At 42.9% G+C, this 26,689-nt stretch overlaps 1 long non-coding RNA gene across 1 annotated transcript; it reads right to left on the reverse strand.

Annotated features, from left to right (window-relative positions):
• Positions 1–17,894: 17,894 nt before the first annotated feature.
• Positions 17,895–26,444, reverse strand: LOC128351801 (uncharacterized). The gene is made up of 3 exons (XR_008320047.1): positions 26,236–26,444; positions 25,478–25,626; positions 17,895–18,022 (listed from the first exon to the last, which is right to left on the reverse strand). It is a non-coding gene; the product is annotated as an uncharacterized LOC128351801 (long non-coding RNA).
• Between the last annotated feature and the right edge of the window lie 245 nt (positions 26,445–26,689).

Raw genomic sequence — 26,689 nt, forward strand, 5'->3', positions numbered from 1 at the left:
TACAATGGCATGGGAAAAAAGGCCATATAACAAATGCCTTAAGCAATTGCCAAGTGAAAAATATATGATGTTATAATATTTATTAGTATGAGAACTAAGTCAAAACTGTACTTCCAATACATGTACCATGTATCATTAGTCAAAATCTAAGGATCCTTTTGATATTTATTAACAGAAATAACTGGCAACATAGGAAGCTACTTTCTGTCATCAGAATATTGGTCCATCTAGCTTAGCATTGTCTAGTCTTGAGAGTTCATTACAGATTCATACAAACATCCATAAATGATGCATGTCCAACTATGTCTGATATGTGAAATCGGGGGGGAAATACTTTGGTAAACAGCAAACATCCTGGGTCCTAACTTCTTACATTGGTCTAAATAGTTGCACTAATATGTTCTGAGAAAAAAAATCCACTTCCATTTTTAATTCTGTCTTATTTTTGATCGGGTATATTGTTAGATGGGGTATATTGAGGATACCATGGACAGCCAGGAAAACAAACAGATGAGTCATAGAACAAATCAATCCAGAATTTTCACTCGAGGCACAAATGACCAGGCTCAAACTATCATACTTTGGGCACATTATGTTAAGACCCAGCTCCCTTGAGAAGTCTATAATGCTGGGGAAAGATGAAGGAAAGAGAAGAAGAGGATGACCAGCAGCAAGATGGATGGACTCTATTACAATAGCAACAAATTCAGCACTGAGAGACCTTAAAGGCCAAGTTGAAGACAGATCATCCTGGAGACAATCTATCTATGTGGTCGCTAAGAGTTGACACTGACTTGACGGCACTTAATCAATCAATCAATCAATCAATCAATCAATCAATATTGTTATTACTATGATAATACTATTTGCTATGATGTACTATTTCTGAAAGAGCTGGAAATGTTATAATCCTTATGGATGGAAAACCAGAGCACCTGCGGGCAGGTGGGAGGTACTAGCAGACCCATGGTGACTTATGAATATGTTAGTTTCACAAAAATCTGTAGGAAAAAACCTAAAGCGGCCAAAACAACAACACCCAACTGCCTCCATGTTGGTCAATGGGTTAGAATGTTAATGAGCTCAAACAATTAACATGTGGGCAGAGATAATGGAATTAGGTGGTTAGGAGGGGGAAGGAGGGCTTCAGCAAAAAAAGCAGGAAATATTTCCGCTTGAAGACGACTCCCTCAAGACAAGTCACCGCCCACTGCTTCTGAGGGGCAAAGTTGTCTGATAGTCTCCACAGAAGAAAATACTGAAACTCTGGCTCCCTCACCAGTCAGGTGTCTGTGTCAATGGTAAGGAGATTGACCCAGTTAATCTCTTGGTGTTATGAAGTATTGCCCTCCCAGGTGCTGATGGGCAAGTACTGAGAGAATTTCCTCACAACTTTCCAGTATGGGAACACTCTGGAGGTTCAGGTAATCACATTAAGATTTTTAACAGTAGGCAGGTGCCTTAACCCAGTGTTTTAAACCTCTTAGAATTAAAAAAAATAAAACAATAATAATCTTTTCTAGTGTTTCTTCCCACCCACCCCAAACCCAGCTAATGGGGACACAACTGCCCATGCCAATACTTGATTTGAATGATAACAAGCCAACCAAGAAGCCAATTGGAAGCCAGTGCCAGAAAACCAATCAGCAGGTGGGGTGGGGAAGCCCACCAAAATGGCCTCCCAAATCACGTGAATTGATCCATGCCAAATTTGGTCTGATTCAATTCGACCTCAAATCAGTCCCTTCATTTAAGGAGCAGTTCAATATGCAGCCAAATCTGTGAATCACCCGTGATTCAGTATGAATCGATTTGCATGCAAATTGAATTGCACATCCCTACAAATCCTTAAGATATAAAAATTAAAAAGTGCTACTTTAAGGTGGGAAAAATAATTCTAGTGAAGAAAGGTGAATGCATCCTCTGTTTTTGACATACAAAAACATGACTTGTCCCCTTTACTGCTAAGCATGGTCCGCCCTGGTTGCCTGTGAATAGGAGACTACATGTGTGAGCACTGTAAGATATTCTCCTCAGGGGATGGAGCCGCTCTGGGAAGAGCAGAAGGTTCCAAGTTACCTCCCTGGCTTCTCCAAGATGAGAAGCTGAGAGGGCTGAGAGAGATTCCTGCCTGAAACCTTGGAGAAGCCACTGCCAGTCTGTGTAGACAATACTGAATTAGATGGACCAATGGTCTCACTCGGTATATGGCAGCTTGATATATGCCTACATTCCTATGTAAAATAGATTAAATGTGAGCTTGACAAAAATGAAAACCTATGGTAATGTTACAGTCAGCAAGTGTGTAGTAGAAACAAAGAAAATATGTCAGTAAGACATATAGTGAACTGGCTGAATGATGCTAGCCATTTATTCCCGTGACTAAATTGTTTAGCATGAACTGCTGCTTGAATTAACCTGCTTTTCATTTAACAATGTAAAATTATTAAAGGATAGAAGAGGTCTGATTAATGATTTTACATATAAACTTAAAAAGTTAACTTTAAAAGTACTTTGGGGCAATGTTTCTGGCGATCAAGAGACTGGTGGCATGGTTGTTTGGGCATTTCACAGATGTTGCAAGCTTGGTAGTTAGTTAGCATAATCTGGGGGGGAATATAGGAAATATAGGATGTGATGAGTTCTAATATCTTCTCTAGCCCTTTTCACATAATCCCATTACGCATACACCCTATTCAGAAATGCTTACATACACATGTTTTTGTGTGAATGACTTATATACATCCATTTTAGAAGACCTGGGCTTAGGCCCCCTCAAATGCAGGGTGCAGATGGGATACAGGCATTGAATATAATATGTGAATAACTGTATGTACATGCATACTCTGTATACAGATTGTACATAATGTATAAATGTAATGTGTAAATACAGCTATAGAGTATATGCGTGTGGGGGAATAAGTTGGCACCTATTCATGCCCATCCAGATGAGGGGAAAGGGGAGCCCTAGACTGAACCCTTTCCACTGAATTCAATGGTCCCAGATAAATGGGTATAGGATTGCAGCATTTGCACGCACATACACACATACACTAGAAAAAGTCCTGTGAATGCCCATGCACTCAGTGTTTATGCCCCAACCTGTACATTATCAGTTCTATGTACAGAGAATACGTGTACATATATGTTGAACATAATGTGTGCATACAAACTGTATGCACAGAGGTTCTGTACACATGATCTGGAACCTTGCAAAAGTGATAAATTTCAGAGAAGGAGACAGTGTGTGAGATCCCAGTCCCCTTCCATGTGTTCATTTTAAACAAGATACAATGTGTGATAAGAACTTGTGGACAAAATGCCAGGGTAGATATACAGAACTAACAAGGGAACATTTCAGTCTTCCTAGACACTTGATGTTGGTGATAAAGTACAGTTAGAATGAAGGCTAAATAATTTGAACTCATTAAAATATTTTACATTTCTCAGCATTTGTAGAATTGTAGTAGATGTTTTCACTGCAAAAATTAATGATCTCCCATGCAATAATGTTTTAGTGTTCATTATTTGGCGGTCCAGCAATGTACAGTATTCATGTTTTGGACCTATAATATCAGGCTGTACCTTTCCATTTGCATTATATTTGATTTTTAATCATCTGTTTGGCTTATGCTCTGTTTTATTTCAGCCCAAATAAAACCCCAAACCTCCTCAGTCTATTTTATGCATATGATTCAAAAGGCTCTTACCATGGCAATCTAGAAGATTCTAAGCCCTCACAGGATTTTTTAAAATCTTTTTTTTTTTAACAGACTTATCCAGCTGGAATCTTCCTGAGAATTCTGTTGTGTAGGTGAGTGCTTTTTGCAAAATCCTTTGACACCCTCATTATTGATTTGGTGTATATGGAAGTAAGACTGGGGTAAAAATGCTGGGACCCTAGAGTATTTCCATGCTCACATATGAAGTAGGCATCTGAAACTTTTATTTTGGCATGGGCCAACAGATTATACAAATAATTAACCAAAAGTTAATAAACTTCTACATAAAACTGATTTATGGTAGTACAAGTTTTGTACAGTTATTGTTACCTTGCAGAGTATATAATACAGAATATTCAAATGCTGCAGTAGTTTAAATGTATAATTTTTAATATTCACACTTGGGTGATTCAAGAATAAAAGTACACTGACTCTAGAGCATTGATTTTTTAAAAAAATGACATTTTCTTTTAAAAGTGGGAGTTGTGAAAATGTGCCCTTTTAACAAAAACCATGAGAAATATTGCAAATGCCCTGTGACAAAATCCTCTCCATGCCTATAGTTGTTAGTTAAGGATGAACAGAATGTGCATAGCTTTCACACAACACTCCAGACAGTGTATTTGTAATTCAGATTTGACTCACAATGCATGCATTTACATTTTATAATGACTTTCACAGACTAAAAATCCTAGAATGAAACAGATTTCCCCCAGTTACCAAAATGTAAAAGAGACCAATTCAGTATCCTGCTGCACAACTTTAATTTTCAACATCATCATCTACAATGAGAAACAGCAACAGTGAGATTATGCCCTGGGCTCTTTATGAAACTGAGGTCCCCAATGTCTCTCACACTCCTCCATTTTAAATCAAACTTCTAGCTGAGATGTTATTATAATTTCAACTGTACAGAGCCAGACTAGAAGTGATGGAAACAATTCCATGTTTTGGAATTGTGTAGTCCATGTGTAGTCCATGTGTAGTCCAATTCCATGGGACTACACAAGCCATGTTTTGGGGTTTTTTTTTAAGGAGTAGGGATCTGATTCCAAAAGAAAAGGGGGCACATACATAAGGAACACAGAGCAACCCTCTGCCCATGGCTTAATTCATAGGAACATAGGAAGCTGCCATATACTGAGTCAGACCATTGGTCCATCTAGCTCAGTATTGTCTACACACTGACTGGCAGCAGCTCTCCAAGGTTTCAGGCAGGAGCTTTCCCCAGCTCTACCTAGAGATGCCAGGGACTAAAACTGGGATTTTCAACATACTAAGCAGATGCTCTTCCACTGAGCTATGGCCCCATCCCTGCAGTCCCTCTCCCAGCCACAGCAATTTTATGTTAAACCAATGATGAAAATGCTGCAATCATATCTAGTTTGACCCTGAATCTCCTCCTTTAAAAAACCAAACCATTTGACCAAACCCATGAGATGTTTCCATTTCAGTTCTGGATTAATGCTTTTAGAAGAGCAACATACATTCATAAATGGGAGTCAGTTCATTATGTTTCCTCAGCCAGATCTCTTGTGCCTTCCACTGTTCGCTTGAGCGCTCTTCCCACAAGCTGCCCTTTGTTCTTTTTGCTGAAGTAGCACTGTGATCTCTGCCATGGCACTGCTTGTGCATATAATAAACCTCTGGTGTGAGCAGGGTGGTGGGCCTTTTGCAGAAGTTGGCCACTGGCATCTCACTCATGCAAACAGACATCTACCATGTGCAGTTCAAAATGTGAAAGAGCCAGTAATGCATGAACCAGATCTTTAAGGGGCAAACTAGATACAATACAGCAGAATCATGAAAAAAATCTCCCACTTGTTTTTTTTTTTTAAAAAAGAGCCAAGTAGTTGTGTTTAGGGCTGTGCATGGAACCGGGTGGGCGAAGTTTGAAGGTGGGGAAGGATAACTAAGGGGAGAGTACACTCTACCCCTCCCTCCGCTTTCCTCCCACTTAGTAAAGGCTCCATCGGGGCGGCAGCATACCCCCCCATTCCCTCTTTGGCCGGAAGCACCAGGAAGTACCTCATGCTCATGCCAGGTGCATGTGCACACAAATCAGAGGGAGGGGTAGAGTGCACCCTCCCCTGCCCTTAAAGTTATCCTCTCCCCACCTTCGAACCCCTGCAGTGTTTGAACAGTGTTCAAACCATAAAATGGCCTCCGAACAGGTTCGTGTGCATCCCTGGCTGTGTTGTCACCAAATCAGTTTGGGCCTTTGCAATGGGGTGGAGTGACTTTTGACTCGCACCATTTCCCAGCGGAAATTGCTTCTGAAACTATTTACCCAAGAGGCAGAACTTACAGATACCCAACAGGGGTGTAGCAAGGTTGGAGTGGGCCCAGAGTCAAGATTTTAAATGCCCCCCCCACTACTTTCCTCTCCTTCTCCTGGCCCGATGTCTCTTGAGTAAATGCATAATCTGAAGCTCAGCTCGTGAGGTAATGAAATCTTTAATGAGGCAGAATAGTGGTAACAAAAAGCATAGTTAAATAGTAGTAATATGTAAGTGTGTGTGTGTGTGTGTGTGTGTGTGTGTGTGTGTGTGTGATATATATGACCTATGTTCCACAGTAGAACATCATCCTAAATTATTTTTTTTAAGGTTTTGTAAATTGTGGACAATGCAAATCATTTACTGGTACTAGAGAAAGACATGCTGTTCTGGTATTAAAAAAAATATTTTGTATCAGTACTTCTGAATTGATATTTGAGCAAGAGAGTCCCACTTTATGACATTAAGAGAAAGTATTTATCCCTGTTAGATTTGAATTGGCATTTTGTGCCAATGAAGTATTCTTTAAAAGGATGATTTCTATAGTCAGTATACGTATTCCATAAATGTATAGAAAGCAGAGATTGCCCAATTGTAGTTACACCCCTGATACCCAGTATGGGTTTGGAGGGTTCCATGTGTATAGGAAACTCCCTATTCAAGGCTTTCCCCATTCACTTCAGCTGCAGAGGCAGCTTCAAACAAATCACTTCATACATACAAGAATTATTAGTATGAAGCTGCCTAACAGCAAGTCAAACCATTGCATCTAACTCAGTATTGTCTATACTGACTGGTAGTGGCACTCCAGGGTATCTGACAGTGGTCTTTTGGAGCTGTACCTGCCAGGTAGTGAACCTGGGACTTTCTGCATATGAAGCAGGTGCTCTACCACTGAGCAACAATCCCTCCCCAAAGAAAGATGCCTCTCTACTGAGACTATATCTACACATTGCAGCACACATGCATAGGGATGTGCACAAAACCGATGTCCCCGGTTCGGTTCGAATTCGAACCAGGTTCAAACCAGGAGGGGGTGGTTCAGTTTTGGTTTTGCTCGAACCTCCCCCTGGTTCGGTTCAAATTCGAACCTGCAGCTCGAACCAGATGGCTGGTTCAGTTTGAATTCGAACCTTCAAACCACCCTGGTTCGATTTTGAACTGGTTCGCACATCCCTACACATGCAGTTGAAAATCAGAGAATATCTGAGTTTTAACATTTAAAGCATATAACAAAATATATGGTCTTCCATGCTGTTCCATTAAGTCGGTGATTTTCACTATTTTTGAAGTGGAGGCCACTGCAAACACACACCTAGGCAATCAGGCTGAGCACACACTGGTGCTCAACTGCCAGGGCATGGTCACCCACCCCCCACACAAAAAAATCAGAAAATAACAGGGGAGGGGGGAGCAACCAGAAATTCACTGGAGTGCTGGTAACTTGGGAAAACCAAAATGAGTTGGTACAGCAAAAGGGAAAGGGGAAAAAAAGAGAGATAACCCCCCCCCACCGTCCCCTCAGAAGAGCAGTGTTTGCTGCAGTGCAGAGACAGTGATTCATCTCAGTGGGCACTGCAGGCAGTGGGCCCAGCATGGTCCAGCAACAGCAGGAGTCCAGCAGGTAGGCCTGGCAGGGCAGGGCAGAGGCCAAGCAAAAGCAAGGTGGCGGCAGCAGCAGCAGGCACAGCAAGGCAAGGCAGCCAGCTCTCTTCCTCCAGATCCAGAAGCAGTGTGAAGCCAGGCACTGTCTGCCTGGGCTTTAAATACAGTTTGAGACTCCCACATTTATTTATTTTCCCCCTTCCTTGTCCCTCCTGCACAACCAATGGGGGCAGAGTTCCCCTGACAACATTTAATTTGGAATAATAAGCCAACCAGAGGAAAGGAGATTGCAAGCCAATCAGAAGGCAGCGGCAGAAAAGCAATCGGCAAGGGAGAAAAACAAAGAAAACATGCAAACAAAATGGAGGCCGCCACTGAACCTTCGAACCGGTTTGATCCATTTCTCATTGAACCAGATTCAATTCAGTTCAATTGGGGACCAGCCACCTTTCCTGAGGGCTAGGCCGGTTCACCATCAAACCAGATGATCCAGCCCAGTTTGCAGTGAACCAGTTCATTTTGAATTGTTTGTGCACATCCATGGAAGATACCAATTTATCAAAATATGAAGCAGATGCCAGTAGAAAGCAAACAGTTATTTTCCAAATGCAACAGTTCAGAGATAAGGTTATTTTCTTTGAAAAAGGAGAATAGTGTCCTAGGTCTTACTATAGATGAGAAACAGATCCCTTCCTAGGCACAAGAGAGGCCAGGGTGTGGGTTACTGTAGCTCTCACTGAAGGGCAATAGGAATAGGTCTGGACTCAGATGCTTGTGCTCTCAGTTAGCAGAGGAAGGGCTTCTAGTAAATGTCACAGATTTCAATACTAGGCAAACCCTCTCTAGCTTCAGATTCCTTGCCAGCTTTGCAGGACAACAGAAAAATTGAATTTGATGGACAGAGGTAGCCCTCTCCATCTTTGCCCCTCACTAGAGCCTAGCACATTGCTATGGCAGCATTTCAGTTGCCAGGACAGGAGCCCTAGGAAATGGTCTACATATCAGGCATCCTAGAATACGACATGTTCCAAGGCTCCTAGTGCCTGCAATGCTACCATAACAACATTCCAGTGACAAGAGAGGTCATTCCCTGCCACTGCTGCCACTACAGCAGCCAATGTAATGGGTGGCTGTGTGGGAGGAATTAAAGACTTGTTCTCCAGATCAGATTAACATGATACATTCCTGATGTTCCTATTCTGAATCAATGAACTGTGAACTTGCAGGTAGGACAGGAAGCATGAATGAGTGACATACATTCATGAATACTAGCCATGAATACGTGCATTGTATACTAGCATGGCAACTTTCCCCAGTGCCAGTTTCTAGGCCCAATAACCGTAGCAATTTACTGGCAAATTTGGATCCCATTTTAGTGGTGATAAATTACAATTTTGCACAAAGAGAAACACTTTCTGAGGTGCTGTCATCTGTGCTTCATGGACTCAAGAATCTCCTATTGCAACAGCCACATATAGAAGATCTCTAAATATTTTGTATTACCAGTAAAAGGTTTAGAGTTGAATATCAAATCATTAATCCAAAGAAATATTAAATGTATCATTCATATATATACAGTCTTAACATACATATACACACACACACACACACACATATACACACACACACACACACACACACACTAGAAGTAAGCCGTTCAGAGATCAATGGGCTTACTCCCAAGTAACTGTGCATAGTATTGCTGCCCTACATGCATTTTCAATAATTTATATGGCTTTGGATTTTCACATTGTTCAAATAAGTCTGAGTTCTTCCTCTTCCTTTCTGCCTGACAATCAGAATCTTATATTACATTTCAAGCACACTCTGTCTAAAAGCAGTTATATATTACATGGCCATGAAAACTGAGGAGGAGTGATACTTTTAGAGCTAAAACCATCCATTTATCTGAAAGGCTAGACATAGTGTCTGTAAATGTAATGTATTTTTCTTTTTAATGTGGTGTCTGCTGGGAGTGTGCACCAAATTCAAAATTTAGAACTTTCTGGAAGCCTATTAAGAAAAATGGTTTATAAATCTGTTGAATTATTATTACTTTGCTTATAGTGCTTTGTAGTAAATACCTCATTCATAAACAACCAGATAATACATCGAGGATTTTTATTTCAAATTACTCTTCTTTGGAAGAATGCATGTATTGAAATATCAACAAAACTTCAGTTTAAGATGCACGTTAAGGTGCTTAAAATCTTAACATGCTCTAAAAGCATGGAAATTGCAAGTTAAGGTAAGTACCTTAAGCAGGAAATACTTTGTACAGTTTCATATATTATGCTGTCTTTATAAAATAAGCTCCAGGCACCCACATTTGCCTTGGTCTTTCAGCTCAACACTGAGCAGAGGGAGGATGCATTCAGGCAGAAACTCAACAGGTGTCACTTCCTCAATCACTTACAAGATTGAGGTTTACAGCTTATGAATTTATGTCTGTTACATCTCTACAGGGCACAGTACTTTTGCAAAATGCCACCTACTATAGTAAAAGTCCCGGAAGACATTCAACAGGTACAGTAGCATTCTCCCACATCTCCATTTAGACTGATGGCATTTAGACAAGGGCTTTTCTGGCCCTCAGGCTAAAAGGAGAAGAGAGAAAGGACCACCAGCTTGCAGCTCTTCCTGATTTCATGTCCTGTGTTTCATTGCATTTCCTTGCTTGCCAATGAAGAACAAGATGATCAGGAATGTCACCCGTTTGCCTCAACGTGTGCTGACACATTCCTTCCCAGAAATTGGCCAAAAAAACAAAAACAAAAAACTTTTCAGAGTGGATTTCAAAATGTTTGTGAACCACAAACATTTGGGGGTGGACTTAAAAATGTTTCTGAATCCCTCACCCCTTCTTTGGTTTAGCTCTACTTGGGGTAGCTGGCTACTGTGCCTTGGTTACACAGCATTCCCTTTTGTTCCTCCGCTTTCAGGGAGGGATGTTGCCATCTCAGTTCAAGTGCTCTTTAAGTTCATTTGTTCCTTTGCAGTATTTCTCATTACTGGGGCATATATAGATATAGATACACACACACACACACACACACTTAATTCTGAAAATAAAATTAGATGACATTTCCTTTAATGTGCTCTGTATGGCAAGAACTACAGGCCAAGTAAATGTGAGCCTCAGTTGGTTCACTATATTGATCTGTGACTATCTTGTTTTGCTCAATCATCAGAAGAAAGCCAAGAATTTGTGGATTCCTTCTTTTTTATTGCACAGGTATTATCAAAAGTTATTTGTTTTCTTTGTCTATTTGAAACAAAAGATATAGTTCCTGTTGTTTAACCTGTTTTTCTGAAGAGAAATTCATGTTAGAGGGCTTAAGTGTCCAACTATTAAAGATTCTATTTGATTAGTATAGATATAAGGAATTGTTCAAACTGCATTTGTTCTTGTGCCAGAAGAGAGCAAATCATTTTCTGCCATTGATACAGGACGGGCATCCCAAGGCTTTTAGGGATAATATGAAGAGTTTTGCGGACCTTGATGTTTGATTGTAAGTTGTAAAAGCACTGAATACTTTGAACTGAAGTGGTTGTTGTTCATCAGTGTGTTCTTGAACAAAGCTTCCAGGATCCACATACAATTCAATACAAATGCAACCAAATAGTGTTGCAAAAAAGTAGGCTCTGGATCCAAGAAGGATATTACCCTATTCACATGTTATGTTCAATGCACATAGAATCTGAGTACAGTGATCTCTGTATGTATGTACAGGCATTTGCATATTATGTTCTACCCAAGTACAGTAATACACTTCTAATCTGTACCCTGTGTTTGAAGGGGCCTGCAACCCATTCACTGGCTACAGCAACTGCATGCACCACCATTCACTTAGAAACATGTGTATGTGAACAGACACCTGTACGCATGTACCACATAATGTCTGAATAGCCTACTGCAAACACAAAACTGTAATGTAAATAAATAAAGTAAATGACAAAACAGGGCATACATACCCTTGTTTTAGCAACAATGGGAGGATATCTTCTTTTCTACACAACATTGATCCATATGGCTCTCCTTCCTTGGAGATTTTCCAAGCATGGCTGCCCTGCCGTCTGTCAGAGATATTGTTGCAATTTCCTGCTCTGAGTAGGATTAGAAGACCGTTGGATTAGAAGACTGCCAATGTTCCTTCCAACTCTAAAATTCTGTGATTCTTTGATCACTATTATTCGTATATCACTTTTAATTTGTAAAGTGCTCTACAGTATCTTATTTGCCCTTACAGCAATCTAGGTCACGATAGTTTCCATTTGACAACTGGAAGTTAATGCTTAGAACCATCCTCAGGTTTTGCACGTGCCGCAGGGATAAGCATACAGGCAGAGTGTTTCTCCACACATATCACAGTCCTATTTTTTATTAGTAGTAGTATTTATTAACACAGTCAGACAGATGTTATTGACTGGTTTGTTTTATCCAGACATCAAGTCCTTCCCAAGGACCTAGGATGGCTGAATTTTATTGTCAATGTTGTTGCTGTTGTTATAGATATCGTCACAGAATATAGGCTGTTTCCAGTAAAGTTGCTTTTTGTAATTGGCTGATGGTGATTTCTGTGGCCCCTATGGTGTTGAGGTGCTCTTCAAGGTCTTTTGGAACTGCACCCAGGGTGCCAATTACCACTGGGATGATGATGATGATGATGATGATGATGATGATGATGATGACGACATTTATATCCCACTCTTCCTCCAAGGAGCCCGGAGCAGTGTACTACATACTTAAGTTTCTCTTTCACAACAACCCTGTGAAGTACCGTATTTTACGGACTATAAGACGCACTTTTTTCCTCGAAAAATATCCGCCAAAATTCAGGTGCGTCTTATACTCGTAACTGAATTTGGCGTGCGGGGTTCACCAAGCCGTCACATGATCCTGTGCGATACGCATTACATCTCACCTGTTGCTGTAGACTGCTAGACTTTTCGGTACAGTGATTGCGTTACCCTCGTGTTACCGATCATGGAGAAAACGAAAAGGCATTCATACAATGCGGGATTTAAACTCAATGTGATTAAATACACTGAAGAAAATGGGAACAGGGCAGCAGAGCGACACTTCGGCCCTCCACCAACAGAAAAAACCATTCGCGATTGGCGGGCTGCTAAGGATGAACTAGAAAAAATGAAGAAGACAAAATGTGCAAATAGAGGACTAACTGCAAAATGGCCTAAACTAGAAGATGACGTTCTGAAATGGATTCAAGGACACCGTGAAAATGGCATTGGAATTACAATGAAGATGATTCAAATACACGCACGTAAGCTTGCGCAAAAGTGTAACCTAACAGATTTTCAAGGTGGAGTAGGTTGGTATTATAGGTTTATGAAGCGCCATGGGCTTAGCATGCAAAGCAAAACCAAAATATCACAGAAAAAGCCACAAGAGTATGAAGAGAAAATGTTATCTTTCCATCGCTTTATCATTCTTCATCGAAAGAAAACCAGTGTGGAACTAGGACAAATCGCAAATATGGATGAAACTCCTTTGACATTTGATGTACCGAGTAACAGAACTGTTGCCACGAAAGGTGATAAAACTGTAACAATTAAAACAAGCGGGCATGAAAAAATGCACTACACTGTTGTCCTTTCATGTTGTGCCGATGGCACTAAACTTATTCCAATGACAATTCTCAAGCGCAAAACAATGCTGAAACCATCTGAGATACCACCGGGCGTAGTTGTTCACGTACATCAAAAGGGTTGGATGGATGAGGCTGGTGTGAAATTTTGGATTACCAAAGTGTGGGAAAGAAGAAAAGGCGTTTTATTGAAGAAGAGTTCACTGCTTGTACTAGATCAGTTTAGTAGCCATTTGAAAGATTCCGTGAAAGAGAAATTAAGGGAAGGAAATACAGAGCTGGCTGTTATTCCTGGAGGACTTGCATCACAACTGCAACCTCTTGATGTCTCAATAAATAAACCCTTTAAAGTGTATATGAGAGAAGAATGGAATAAATGGGTGATGGATGAAAATCAACTTCAATTTACTCCAAAGGGCGCTTTAAAATGGCCTTCAATCAAACAAGTATGTGAGTGGATTAAACAGTCATGGTCAAGAGTGAGTGATGCCATTATTGTTAAATCTTTCAAGAAGTGCGGTATAAGTAATAGTCTCGATGGCAGTGAAAATCATTTTCTATATGAAGAGGAGGAGGACAACGATGACGACGAAGAAGAAGAAGTGGGAGAGGAGGAGGAAAGTTCAGATGAAAGTTTTCTGGGATTTTAAAGGTCTGTTTGGTTTTATAAATAATGACAAACGTTTTTTTAATTTGGTTTTGTAAACTATTGGTAACAGTTTAATATGTTAAAACTCTGAAAAACTGGATAAAAATTAAGGTGCATCTTATAGTCCGTAGCATCTTATAGTCCATAATATACGGTAGGCTAGGCAGAGAGAGAGAGAAGTGACTGGCCCAGAGTCACCCAGCTAGTATCATGGCTGAATGGGGATTTGAACTCGGGTCTCCCCGGTCCTAGTCCAGCACTGCTATAATTGAATGGGTGGGTTCAAAGAACCCAAGCCCACCCAGCTCCTGAGGGGCCCCAGATCCACTCCTCCCTATTTTCTTCATTATCTCCCTCACTCTCAGGGGCCGCTGGGGAGAGGAGTGAACACAAGCCCCCTCTCCACTAGCTACACCCCTGAGTATGACTAACATTTAATACAGCTCACTAGAGCTAGGGCTGACCCTTCAGGAGTGTCCATACATATGCCACTGATGAATGCCATTGATGTGGATCACAGCAAAGAAATTTGTGGCAGGGGGAACAAGCTCTTCTCGTTAGGAAGGCCTAAAGCAGACTGAAGGTGCTTTGCGCGCGCGCGCATGGGCGAGCCACAAAGGACGCCGATCGCCGGAGGCCCAGTCTACCCGCCGGGAAAAGGCCGGGTAGACCGGGCCTCCGGCGATCTGCGTCCTTTGCGGCGCACGCATGCGCACGCGGGCAAAGCGCCTTCAGTCTGCTGGAGGCCTTCCTAACGAGAGGAGCTCTGTTCGGTAGCTCCTCTCGTTTTCTCCTAAAGCATTGGGTAAGGACGCGGGCAGGCGGGCAGGCGGGCGGGCAGCTGGGAGGGAGGGAGGGAGGGCTGGCTGGCTGGCGGGCGGGCGGCGGCGGTGGCAGGGGCATGGGTACCTTTGCATGTAAATCTGCTCGGGGGGGCGGCGGGGGCGGGGGCGGATGGTTTCCAGCGCCCCGTTATTCAGTTAAATACGGGCGCTGGAGGGGGCGAAGAGGCGGGAGGGGTAAGAAAGCCCTCCCGCCCTTAAAGTTATACCCCCCACCCAGACCCGAACCAGCAAGGGCCAAACCGGTCTGGCAGTTCGGCCATTCCTTAGAATGGCCGCCGGACCGGTTCGGACTCACCCCTACTTTTTTCCTGCAACCCTGGGAAAGGATCACGAGAACCTCCTAGGAGGGAATATGTATACAAGGGCAGGCAAAGGATCCTGGCGTATGGTCCACTGTAACAAGGGAGGATGTTGTGATGACAGACCCAGTGAAAGCAGACCAGGAAACCCCAACACACTCCTTCCCCCTTGCCAGCTGGGGATTAGTCTTCTCATGGGAGGGCCACTCCACTGGGGAGGACCAGGGTAGCAGTGGTTCTCTGCTGGACTGCGCCCTCTTGAGTTAGGCTATTCAAACTAGGGGGCCCCACTCATGTGTGGCTCCCATTCTCACTGGTTAATAATAGAGCTCATTATCTTTGTCATGGTTGCCTTTCCACAGAGACAGAGGGCACATTTCCCTTGGCATGTGTCATCTGTGTTGGCGGGCAGGGGAGGGTTGCCTGGCTTATGGTGCCATCGAGACACCAGCTGCTTTTTCTAATACTCCTTCATAGCTAGAGCTGTGGGGACCTCAGTGACCAACCTGTCATATCACCCCCTTTTTATACATATTACCCAAGGGGGTAGCATGACACAAAGCACAAGCTGGGCCACCCACCCACCACTGCTGCTGTTCACTTTGCCATGCTTTAAAGACCGCAGTGCAGTGCTGCAGTGTCACTGTTACCAAGCAATGGCTGGAAGAACACAGGGACTGGGGAGGGGTGGGGCAAGTTATCTGAAAGCCAGCTAGCAAGTAGCACGCAGGCACAGAGCTGGCATGTTTCAGGGCTGCTCTGCACTGCCTTCTCTGTGGTTTCCAGAGCAGAAACTGCACAAAACCCAGGTCATGGTGCCATCTTCATTTGGACGTAATGTTGCTGCCCCGAAACCTCAGGTTGGAGTAGAGAAACTCTCTACAAACTGAAGGTTCAAACTGGAGTTTGGCGAGGGAAACCTTGGGTCGTTTTCCCCATGCATTTCGATGCACACAGAATCCAATCTCTGCCCCATTTAACTCCAGTTCAGCATTACATGTGAATGCAGCCAATAAATAAAGATCAGTTAGAACACATTCATCAAACTCCCTGAATAGGAAGAGGGCAGGCAGGGGGATTAAACCCCCCAGATGATCTTCACACTCCTTTTCAGCGCACCGTCACACACCCACCTGATCCACGCTGCTCCTGGCAGTGCAGATCACTGGAAGCCAGGAAGCTGAGTCCTGGTCTCCAGGTATCCCACAATGCACCACACAAGTGCAGTACATTGGGGGAATCCCCCATGAGTTGGGCAGTCTAGGAGCCGAACTCTGTGTGTGCTTGGGCTGCATGCAAGCCAAGCACTCACACAACCCTGAACCTGGGGTAAAGAGTGCACTCGTGCCCTTTAACCCAGGTTAAAGCCTGGGGAAAGTTCTTGGGCTTGTGGTGGAGGCAGCGCTGGGAGCAGCCAAATCCAGGCTAGGGCTGCCCTACATGTTGGGCTGTTTGTGTGCACAGCCTCCCTGATTCATAGTTGGCTCTATTTCATAATTTGATTCTTTTCAATTTGTTGACACTTATTATCTGATTTTGCTGTGGGCCTATGTAAGCCATTTCCCATCTCGAATTCTAAAGTAAAGATTTGTTTCTAATCTGTCTGCACTTTTCTGTTGTTTTAATGGGCTTACATGTCCCGCAGCAGAATGCGGGTAGTGCTAGACCTGCCTGTGTCACTGCAGGGCTCCAAAACATGCAGATTTGATGCTGTGCAAGAGAGCAGTACCGAGACTATTGCCTCCTGCCTGATCACACAAGACTTCAGGTTTTCCCAATAGACGACCCAGGTGACATACAATCATGCAAAAGGCAACAGTTCTGATACTGTCCTCTTGCTCAGCAGTGAAGGTGCCTGTCCTAGAGCCCCAAACTAGCATAGATGCTGCAGGAAATGTAAGCCACTAAGATTTGAGATGAGCTAAGCCATGAGTGTTTACTCACATTCGTGGTAATGACTCACCTTTACCAGTTTAATGGAATCCTAGATGACAATCTATACATTTTAAACACTCCCAACATTACAGCTGGAATGGAAATCTACACTAATTTAAAATATTAGATAGCAAATTCTGATTTTCTAACTCCAGCTAATATAACCAAGTCAGGCGGGTTGTTGTGACACTGTCTCGCCCATCCCATGTTGCCAGCCTCCAAGGTACTAAAGAGGCAAAGCAGCAAACTGGGTTAGTAGATGTGCCTACAAATAAACTGAGCAGAAGTGATGGCAGCCAATGTTGAGACTTGTCTCAAAGAGAAGCAGGGGCAATCAAGCCTAAAAAGCCTGAACTAACTGATGAATCAAGGAGACAAGTTAGGAGCAACAGCTAGGAAATACAAGTTCTGAGGTCTTCTACCTGTGACCCTCCACGGAATGCCCAGGGCAGAGTCATGCTGAGACTCTCTTCCCTCCTCCAGTGGAATGTAGAAAGCCAGTTGCTATACTGCACCAAGTACAGCTGTTCTATAAAACTAAACAGAACATATTTAGATTTCTCCCTTCTGTGTCTTTAAATTGGGACTAATATGAGCAAATTTGTCATTTTTTGCCTACTTTCCTTAAGGAAAGTAAGCTTATGAGATCACCTGGCTCTGTGTGTGTGCGTGTGTGCGTGTGTGCACGCGCACGTGTGTCCATGTGTGTGTCCCCCTATCAACTTTGCAATGCCAGGACCAATTTGAACCAGATTGGGTACAGTTATAGGGACACTTCAGCAGAATAATTTGTGATGATGTCATCCACCCCAATTCAAGATGGCGGACGTGTGAACATTTAAGGCTGAAGTGGGCTAATTTGCAAGAATGCTAACTATCAATTAAGATTATAGCGAAAGGAAAGTAGGCAGATTAATTCTTACCAGAACAACTTGTTTATGTATTTAATGATTTTCAGCCAGATCTAAAGCATACTTACTCAGAAAGAAGTCACATTTAGTTCAATAGGATTTTTCCCCAAGTAACATAGAATTGCAGCTTTACTATATTTAGTCTGAGATTCAGAATACTTGTTCAACCTAGAAAAGACATTTTAAAATATTTACTCGAACAATAAAATCATACCAGATTTGTTAAAATAGAATTTACATCATTGTAGGGTGTTGTTCAACTAATTAAACACTCCAGCATTTACAAGTCAGCGCAGCAATTTAACGTCTGTTTTACAGATCAGCAATTGCATCTATACAGAATATATAGGTAAAGCAAATTATAATCTATATGTAAAAAGGCCAGTCCAAAAAAAAAATCAGTACATCATCTCATTTATCTGGAACAGATGTTTTATATGGTAAGAGACCCACATGAGTACATTGTTAGTCAAATGTTAATGGCATCTGAACAAATGATAATGGAATATCTTTGGGCTATAAATGGCTTTCTGTTTCAGATCAAAGGATTTTATTTCAAAAATGCTCAGTCTGAATCTGGACCTTGTTTTGCATTCCTGCTTTCAGCACTAGCAGTTAAGCATCAATAGAGAAAGTCAAATAACACCACAGAGCCTTTATTCATGAGTACCCAGAATGCACAATGTAAATCTGCAAATGTTAGAAACTAAGCGTGAAGAGACTAACAATTTCTTTAACAATTTCTTTAAGAATTGATGGTGAAGTTGGTTCTTGCTGCATGTTTACTGCCTCATATTCCTAGTATATAATCCTGAGGTAAAGTGCTGCTATAGGGTTTGACTAAATAATCATCCAAGTGTCAGTTACCCTCTGAGAAGTCATATTTTCATGACAGCAGTGCTATCCTGTTGCCATATGTTGTCTTTAAAATGTATTGTAGTTTGCTGCCAGAAGAGCATCAAAACTGATGTAGTGGATGTGACTCTCAGGTAATTGGGGCTGCCAAAGACAGTTTGTTGTTACAGATTTCTGGAAAACCCACAGAGTATGCCCTTTTGCTGGCTATTATTATCCCTTCTGTGGCCATTGCTATGAAGACTCATTTTATATTGCACAAGGGAAGAACTTAATATGATGGTTGAATTAGCTACATAAAAAGAAAGGAATGAAGGTATTTAGCAATCCATTCCAGCTACTAAGTTGGTTTTTGTGGCTTTAGATAGGTAAGAAAGGTAAGTTATAAGTTCCAGAAATTGACTCCATTTTCAAAGGAGGAAGAAACTCACCCCTTCAAACAAAAGTTTAATGTTTGAAAGGTGCAAGACACCGAGATAAACCGTGTTGTGATCTTCATGATATTCATGGGAGAATAATTTTCCAGATAAACAATGTTGAGGGCCAGACATAAAAGAACTAGTTCTCCAATATATACGCATTGCTGCCTATCTGCTGCCCCAAATCCAACTATCAATTGACCGAGAACTGCAGAAGCAAAAAAAGACACCCAAAGGCCTCTGCCGCTGGCCAGAAGGCTACAAGCAGCTGTGTTCTGCATGCATATAATTATTGTCACTACAATCCATCAGAAACTACTTGGAGGAACATCAGGTCACAAAGTGGAGTGTAATCCCTAAATAAATACTAACCAGTAGGGACACTAATAAAGCTACCCTAGTCTCAGAGCTCAGTCATACAATATCTACCATCAAAAGCTTGAAACTTTGAACATGGGTAGAGTCCATTTTCCTCAGTAAATACTTTATATAAAGCCACATCCTCTGACTTGGAAGCCCTACCATCACATTTGGAACTAGGTGGCAGCGTTTACAGAGGACGGCACTTCAGTGATTCATAATGGCATTGTGATGGACTTGTTTGGATGATACAATGGTTCCACCCACCATGAAGTTAGGGATGTGAGTGTTCCACGTGAGTGGAACAACAACAACAAATATTTATATACTGCTTTTCAACAAAGGTTTCCAAAGCGGTTTACATAGAGGAATAATAAATAAATAAGATGGCTCCCTGTCCCCAAAGGACTCACAATCTAAAAAGAAACATGAGACAGACACTAGCAACAGTCACTGGAGGTACTATGCTGGGGGTGGATAGCGCCAGTTACTCTCCGCCTGCTAAATAAAGAGAATCACCACATTGAAAAGGTGCCTCTTTGCCCAGTTAGCAGTGGAACAGTGTGCTGTTCCACTTTTCATACTTGCAAGGGGGGAGGGGTGTTTACCAACTTCCCTTTTGCATGCAATGCCAGTACTACTTTAATGTAGCATTTCTATCACATGTGATGGGATAGTTCAAACTATTAAAGGTGGAACAGCATGCTAGGAGAGGAAGTCGGATGTGTACCCTCATGTCCCTAACTGAAAGGTTGGTGGAGCCAGTCTGACATATTGTTTAAACTAGCCCAATGAGGACTCATTTTTATTATCATATTGTTCTATGGCAGTCACTGTTTTTAGTTTGCCTATGCTGACTTCTAACTGTATCAACCCAAGGCAAGGTTCTCATGGGAACAAATGTATTCATGAACTAAATTTAGCTCAGTTGTGGATTTACCAAATGTTGCGGCCCTGCAATGATATATCAACTATTCACCATAAGCTGAAGATAAATTCATGGAGGTTAGGACTACTAGTCATGATGGCTCCATGAATCCTCCATGTTTAGATGTAGTATGCTACTGAATACCAGGGGAGCAACAGCAGAAGAGAGCTATTGGGCACATTCAGATGCAACACAGAACCTTGGCTGAAACTGAGCATTCCCGGTTTGTTTTTTTGTCCAAGCATTCCTCTCAAATGCAACCAAGGTTCAATTTGGCTCAACAAACCAGCCATTATAATCAAGTTTACAAGTTGGCTTGTTTGTTTTAATCACACTTCAATTCGCCATTGCATTGTGCTTGAACCCACCCTTGTGGCTTTTTATTTATATTTTTTTTGAATTTCTGTAATAATAATAATAATAATAATAATAATTCGATTTCTATACCACCCTTCCAAAAATGGCTCAGGGCGGTTTACATAGAGAAATTATAAATAAATAAGATGGATCCCTGTCCCCAAAGGGCTCACAATCTAAAAGAAACATAAGATACACACCAGCAACAGTCACTGGAAGTACTGTGCTGGGGGTGGACAGGGCCATTTACTCTCCCCCTGCTAAATAAAGAGAATCACCACGGTAAAAGGTGCCTCTTTGCCCAGTTAGCAGGGCAACCACCTGATATCGGAATCTCCAGGTGATGTACAAGTTAAAATGTAAAAACAATAGAAAACAGTTAAAATTCATAAAACAGATAAAAATCTCAATAAATAAAAACACTTTAAAATTTAGATTTCAGTTGAAAGCCTGGGGAAAAGGTACATCTTCAGGTTCCTTCCAAAGCCCTGGGACAGCCACAGAGCAGGCCCGGTCCAGAGTTGCCACCAAACAAATGGGCGGCAACTGTAACCGGACCTCTCCAGATGATCTTAGGCAATCGAGTGCACGACAGAGATGGCGCTCTCTTATTCTCAGCTTGTTGCAAGAACTCTGTTTCTGCCCACAGAGACATTGGCACAGAGTGGCCAAAAAGCAGCCAAGTAATGTGACTGCTCTGTGGCCAACACCTCTCCATAGTTTCTCCTCCAAATGTGTGCATGGACAAAGCTTGCCTAGTGACTACTGACATCACCGCTACCATTACCTCTCTGCAACAGCCACTCTCAGATAGTATGCGTACTGGGCGCAGACACTGACCAGAAGATTGGTGATGGGATGGAATGGGCAGAATGGAGCCTATTTTAAGGGTCGGGGTGGATGTGGCAAGAAATAACTGTCACCACTTTGACTATGCATCCCAATGCAAAGCCCAGATAAGAGTGCACCTTTTGTGCTAACATCAGTACATTAAATCACTAGCAGCATAGTTCTAGTGTTAGCCTAAACAGAGAGAAACAAACTTGTAAACGTAACTGCTGAGCTGTGAAGCAATAAACGTTTGATTCCCCCCCACCCAATCTCCTTGCATTGTGGCGTAACATCTGCAGTTCCACACCAGAGGAAGATCCAGCAAGAAACACAGCACATTAATTCAAACCTAAGAAAACCAGACACTTCTTGCATTTTTTCTCCTCTGTTTTTCCTTGACAAGGGAAGAAAATGCCTTTTTGCATTCACAGCATTTCTTCTTTCAAATCAAAAGTTAGGGAGCAGTTTGGGAAGGCATTTGTGAGCCCGATTCAGTTTCTCTCTCCTTTTCCCCTTTTACAAGCTCTGTACTAGTTAGGGTTGCAGAAAGGACTGGGTTTCCTTTCGACATGAGGTCAGTGGTACCAGGGGCAGCGGCCTCTGAGAACTGCGAGGTGCTCCAGTGAGCATGTGCAGTTAGAATACAGTGTCGCAAGCCCGTAACAAGCTGCACACATGGGTGGCTGGAATATTGGGGAGGAGGGCTTGTGGCAGCAACTGGGAGGAGCGCTTGGAGCGGAGGCTTGGGGCGGCAGGAGGGCCTCCCCCCAGCCTTTGGAGATTCCACCCTCCAGGCCATGGAGGCCACGGACCAGGCCCCCAAGGTCCGGGGGCTATAGCACCTCTGAGTGGTGCAGAGAAGAAGAAACAAATCATTCAAAGAGCTCTGGATCAGTTTGCAGAGCTGCTAGTTTGAAAGATTGCATAGCAATTTCTTTGACCACAGGGTGGCCAGATGATGTCAAGAGATCTTTCCTGCTCCAGTTCAAAAGGAAACTGATTTAATGATAAAAGCAACCTAGGGAGTTGTGAATCTTCTTGGTAGGGAAGAGGGGAAGTATTTGAAGTCCTACTAAAGAGGTAAAGCTTAAAGTCCTACAAGATCACAGCCACAAGTGGTTTTCTTCATTCATTTCTGTTTCATCTGCTGACTGAAGAGGGGGTTTGTCTGACTGACCAGGCTAAAGCAACATCATGCTGGCTGGCTCATCCTCTTTCTCACCCACCTGAACGGGCTCTGGCCAGCACCTTCCTTGGCAGGGTAGGGCTATTTTAGGGCTCACATTTCCCTACTTGTAGATCCCATCCCCTCTTGTGCTAGATTCCATTTGCCTCCTCAGTTTCTTTCACTCCCCATAGGCAGCTCCTCCACTGCTATGTCTGCTGAAGGGCAAAGACAAAGCTTTCTGCATCACCACGTTGCTCCCCTTTCCAGAAGCAGAATCCTACAACAGTGCAGGGTGCTGGGAAATGACTAGCCTCCTGGTTTGTGGTAGAATAGACAGAATAGCTGCCTGTCACCTGCTATTTGTTCCAGACTGGGTGAGGGCAAAGAAAATAACGGCCCACGGGCGGGGGGGAGGAAAGCACGGAGGGAAAGTAAAACACACTGGCTTACTCTGGGGCTCTAATTACACCAATGGGGCAGGCACTAAGCATGATAATTATTGTCTTTTGGGGCTGCTGGTGGAGTCTTGCACCTTGCTGGGCAAGGAGTCAGACAAATCTCTCAAAGCTAAGTGCATGTGTGTATATGTGCAAGGGGGAAAGCAGCAAGAAAGTAGGGGTGTGTGAACCAGCTCAGTTCAAGCTCGGCTCAACATCAAGTCCGGTTGGCTCGAAGTGTTCAGTGTCAAAACGGACCGGCCTTGGCCGGTCCAAGTTTGAAACAAATGGGGCTCAGAACTCTACTAGTAAAGGAGGGGTGGGGAGGCTTCTCTAAACATAGAACAGGGGGGAGAGGAGTAAAAGAGTACCTTAAAATGCCATCAGTGGTGGCTGCGGTGGCAGGAGCTGTGCAGGTGGGGGCACAGTGGTGGTATCTCCCCCCACCTCCAATGGCCTCCCCTTGTTCGGGCCTGGTTTAGGCCTCAGTGCAGGTGTGAAGGTCACTGAAATGGCCTCCGTGCATGCACAGAGGCCGTTTGCATGACCACACAATTTGCATGGTCATGCAAAGGGCCTCTGTGCATGCGCGGAGGCCATTTTAGTGACCTCCACACCTGCACAGAGGACCAAACCAGGCCAAAACTGGCCTGAGCTACTCGGGGGGGTGGTAGGTGTGCGGGGGAGCCACCGCCACCCCTGTGGCCGCCACCATCATAGTTGCCACCAGTGGCACTTCTAAGGTACTTTTTTACTCCCCTCCCACCCACTCTACTCATAGGGAAGCCCACCTGTCCCCCCTTCACTGCCCCTCACCAGATTCCCCTTTACCCACAAAGGACAGTAATTATCATGCTTAGAGCCTGTCACATTGCTGTAATTACAGCCCCAGAGTAAACCAGTATGTTTTACCTGTCTCCCCGCCCCTGCCCCTTTACTGGTAAAGGGGAATCCTCGCCAGATTTCTCTTTACCAGTAGAGCTTCGAGTCCTTTTGAGCCATCTCAGTTCAAACTCAAACCGGGTCTAGTTCAACAGAGAGCCAGCGTAGTATAGTGGTTAGAGTGCTGGACTAGGACTGGGGAGACTTGAGTTCAAATCCCCATTCAGCCATGATACTAGCTGGGTGACTCTGGACCAGTCACTTCTTTCTCAGCCTAACCTACTTCACAGGGTTGTTGTGAGGAGAAACTTAAGTATGTAGTACACCGTTCTGGGCTCCTTGGAGGAAAAGCAGGATATAAAATGTAAATAATAATAATAACAAGAACAAGAACAGCAACAACACAGCAACAACAACAGTGCATTGAACTGGACCGGGCCAGGTTAGCTCAAATCCAGTTTTTATTCTATCTGAACTGGCTTTGCCAGTTTTGTACACATCCCTATGAAAGAGGGAGAGATGTATGAATGGATGCTGTGTGCTTGGCACTGGGATAATCAAATTAGAAGGGGTGGAGCCTCTTCTGCCCTCACAGGCCAGTCACTTGTAGTGATAATATGGTAACTTGACTGTCTGTTGCCAGACAGCATGTACTGTACATATGTATATAGTGTGATAGTGTGGGAAAGGAGCCAGTGTTTGTGGTACATGGGCAAAATGGCAACAATGACATGGGAAACAGAGAAGTGAGGCCCTGGATGCCAAGCTGGAAGCTGAAGTCTAGGACGTTTACAAATGCTGCGTGTTCCATGTGCAGAGCTAGGTAGACCGGCAGGAACCCAGTGCATGAATGAGAAGATGTTGTAGAAAGGATGGGTTTAAGATTATTATAGGCACTGGGGGAACACTTTAGAAGAAGCCGAGTCTCTGCAAAAGAGATGGGTTCTGCTTGGAACCAAATAGCTGGTATTTAACATCGGCAAGGTCAACAAGCTGCTTTTAAACTGCTTTTTGAGAAAGCCAGTAGGAGCTGGAGAGCATCCACTCTCAGATAACTTATCATCTTTTTTATTATTATTAATTATTATTATTATTATTACACGTATATCCTGCTCTTCCTCCAAGGAGCCCAGAGCGGTATACTACATACTTGAGTTTCTCTTTCACAACAACCCTGTGAAGTAGGTTGGGCTGAGAAAGAAGTGACTGGCCCAGAGTCACTCAGCTAGTATCATGGCTGAATGAATTTAGGAGCAATGGTGCAAATGCTCCAGTCTGCGAAGCAGGATAGCAACAAACATAGTGGAAAAAATAACCAGAGACCAGAATCATAGGAAATATTGCACACACAAAAGGACATTTGGCCTGCAATCTTTGCACAATTACCTGAGAATGAATCCCAGAGAACACAGTGGAACATACTGCTGAGTAAACATGCCTAGGATAGCTTGATTGGAGAGGAACACAATGTACAGGTCTGTTTGTGATAATGCCAGAAATCTCAAATCCTTGTTAGGGAACTGGAGCGTTTGGGACTAAAAGAGAACATAAATACCGTACAGTGGGCATATCAGAAGCCACATGGAACAGAGAAAATCAATGGGATTTGGTATGTAAAATCTATAGCAAGGACAAGGAAGGGTTTAATGGGGTTATTATTGGTTTGTATTTCAGAAAGGCATAGATAGAGACCAACAAAACAGAAAACCTAAGAGGAACAAATTCCTTCACAATATCACTGTGGGTGAAAATACCAGACCAAAAAAGGTACTACTGTATTCTAGTATTGATCAATTATTATTCCCTTGACCAAAACTGTGAAGGTGTTTTTGAGATGGAGTAGGAAATCAGGGAAGGTTTTTCATGCCTTTTGTTTTCTAATTGTCCAAAGATCTCCCTCTTTGTTTTCCTGTTGAAGGAGAATTAGGAGATGATAGAGAAACTGAATTGATTCTTTGCATTGTTCTCCAGTCTGGAAGATCTTGAACGGACACCTATGCCTGACCAGCTTTTTTCAGAGATGGCAACTGAAGATTAGGTTTAATGAAAACATTAGTTTTAATGCTAACTGGCAAATTAAAATATTAAGAAGTCACTGGGTCTGGATGGCATACACCTGTGAGTTTTTAAAGGCAGTTATTTACCTGTTTAGAAAGCAGCTGGGTCAGCTAGATCCTGCTTGGTGGGATCAAGTAGCTCCATTAGTATGGGCTTGAAGAAATCCTGAAATAAAATATTATGGTGCATAGAACCTCCATATCTTGACTTATCTGACTCAACACATTCCTCAGCTTAATCTGCCTGTACCTTCTGGAATCTGCTCTGGGTCAGGCTGTATCCATATCCTATACACTCTCCTACATCAGCTATCTCAGAATGTCAGCTGCAGCCGTTCCCAAGTCAATATATAGCCGAAGGAAGGCAATTTTCAATTCCAGCAGCTGTGTGTTCCTGTTTTTACACAATACATGTATGTGTTGCATAAACACTTCCTCACATTGCTTTTCCCTTCTGTTCTAACACTTCCTCATATGAGCCTGAAGGGACAAATACAGCAAATATCCTCATTAATTATAGGAATAGAATGTCCAAACCACA

This window comes from Hemicordylus capensis, chromosome 3 (assembly GCF_027244095.1).
Source record: "Hemicordylus capensis ecotype Gifberg chromosome 3, rHemCap1.1.pri, whole genome shotgun sequence".
Lineage (NCBI taxonomy): Eukaryota > Metazoa > Chordata > Lepidosauria > Squamata > Cordylidae > Hemicordylus > Hemicordylus capensis.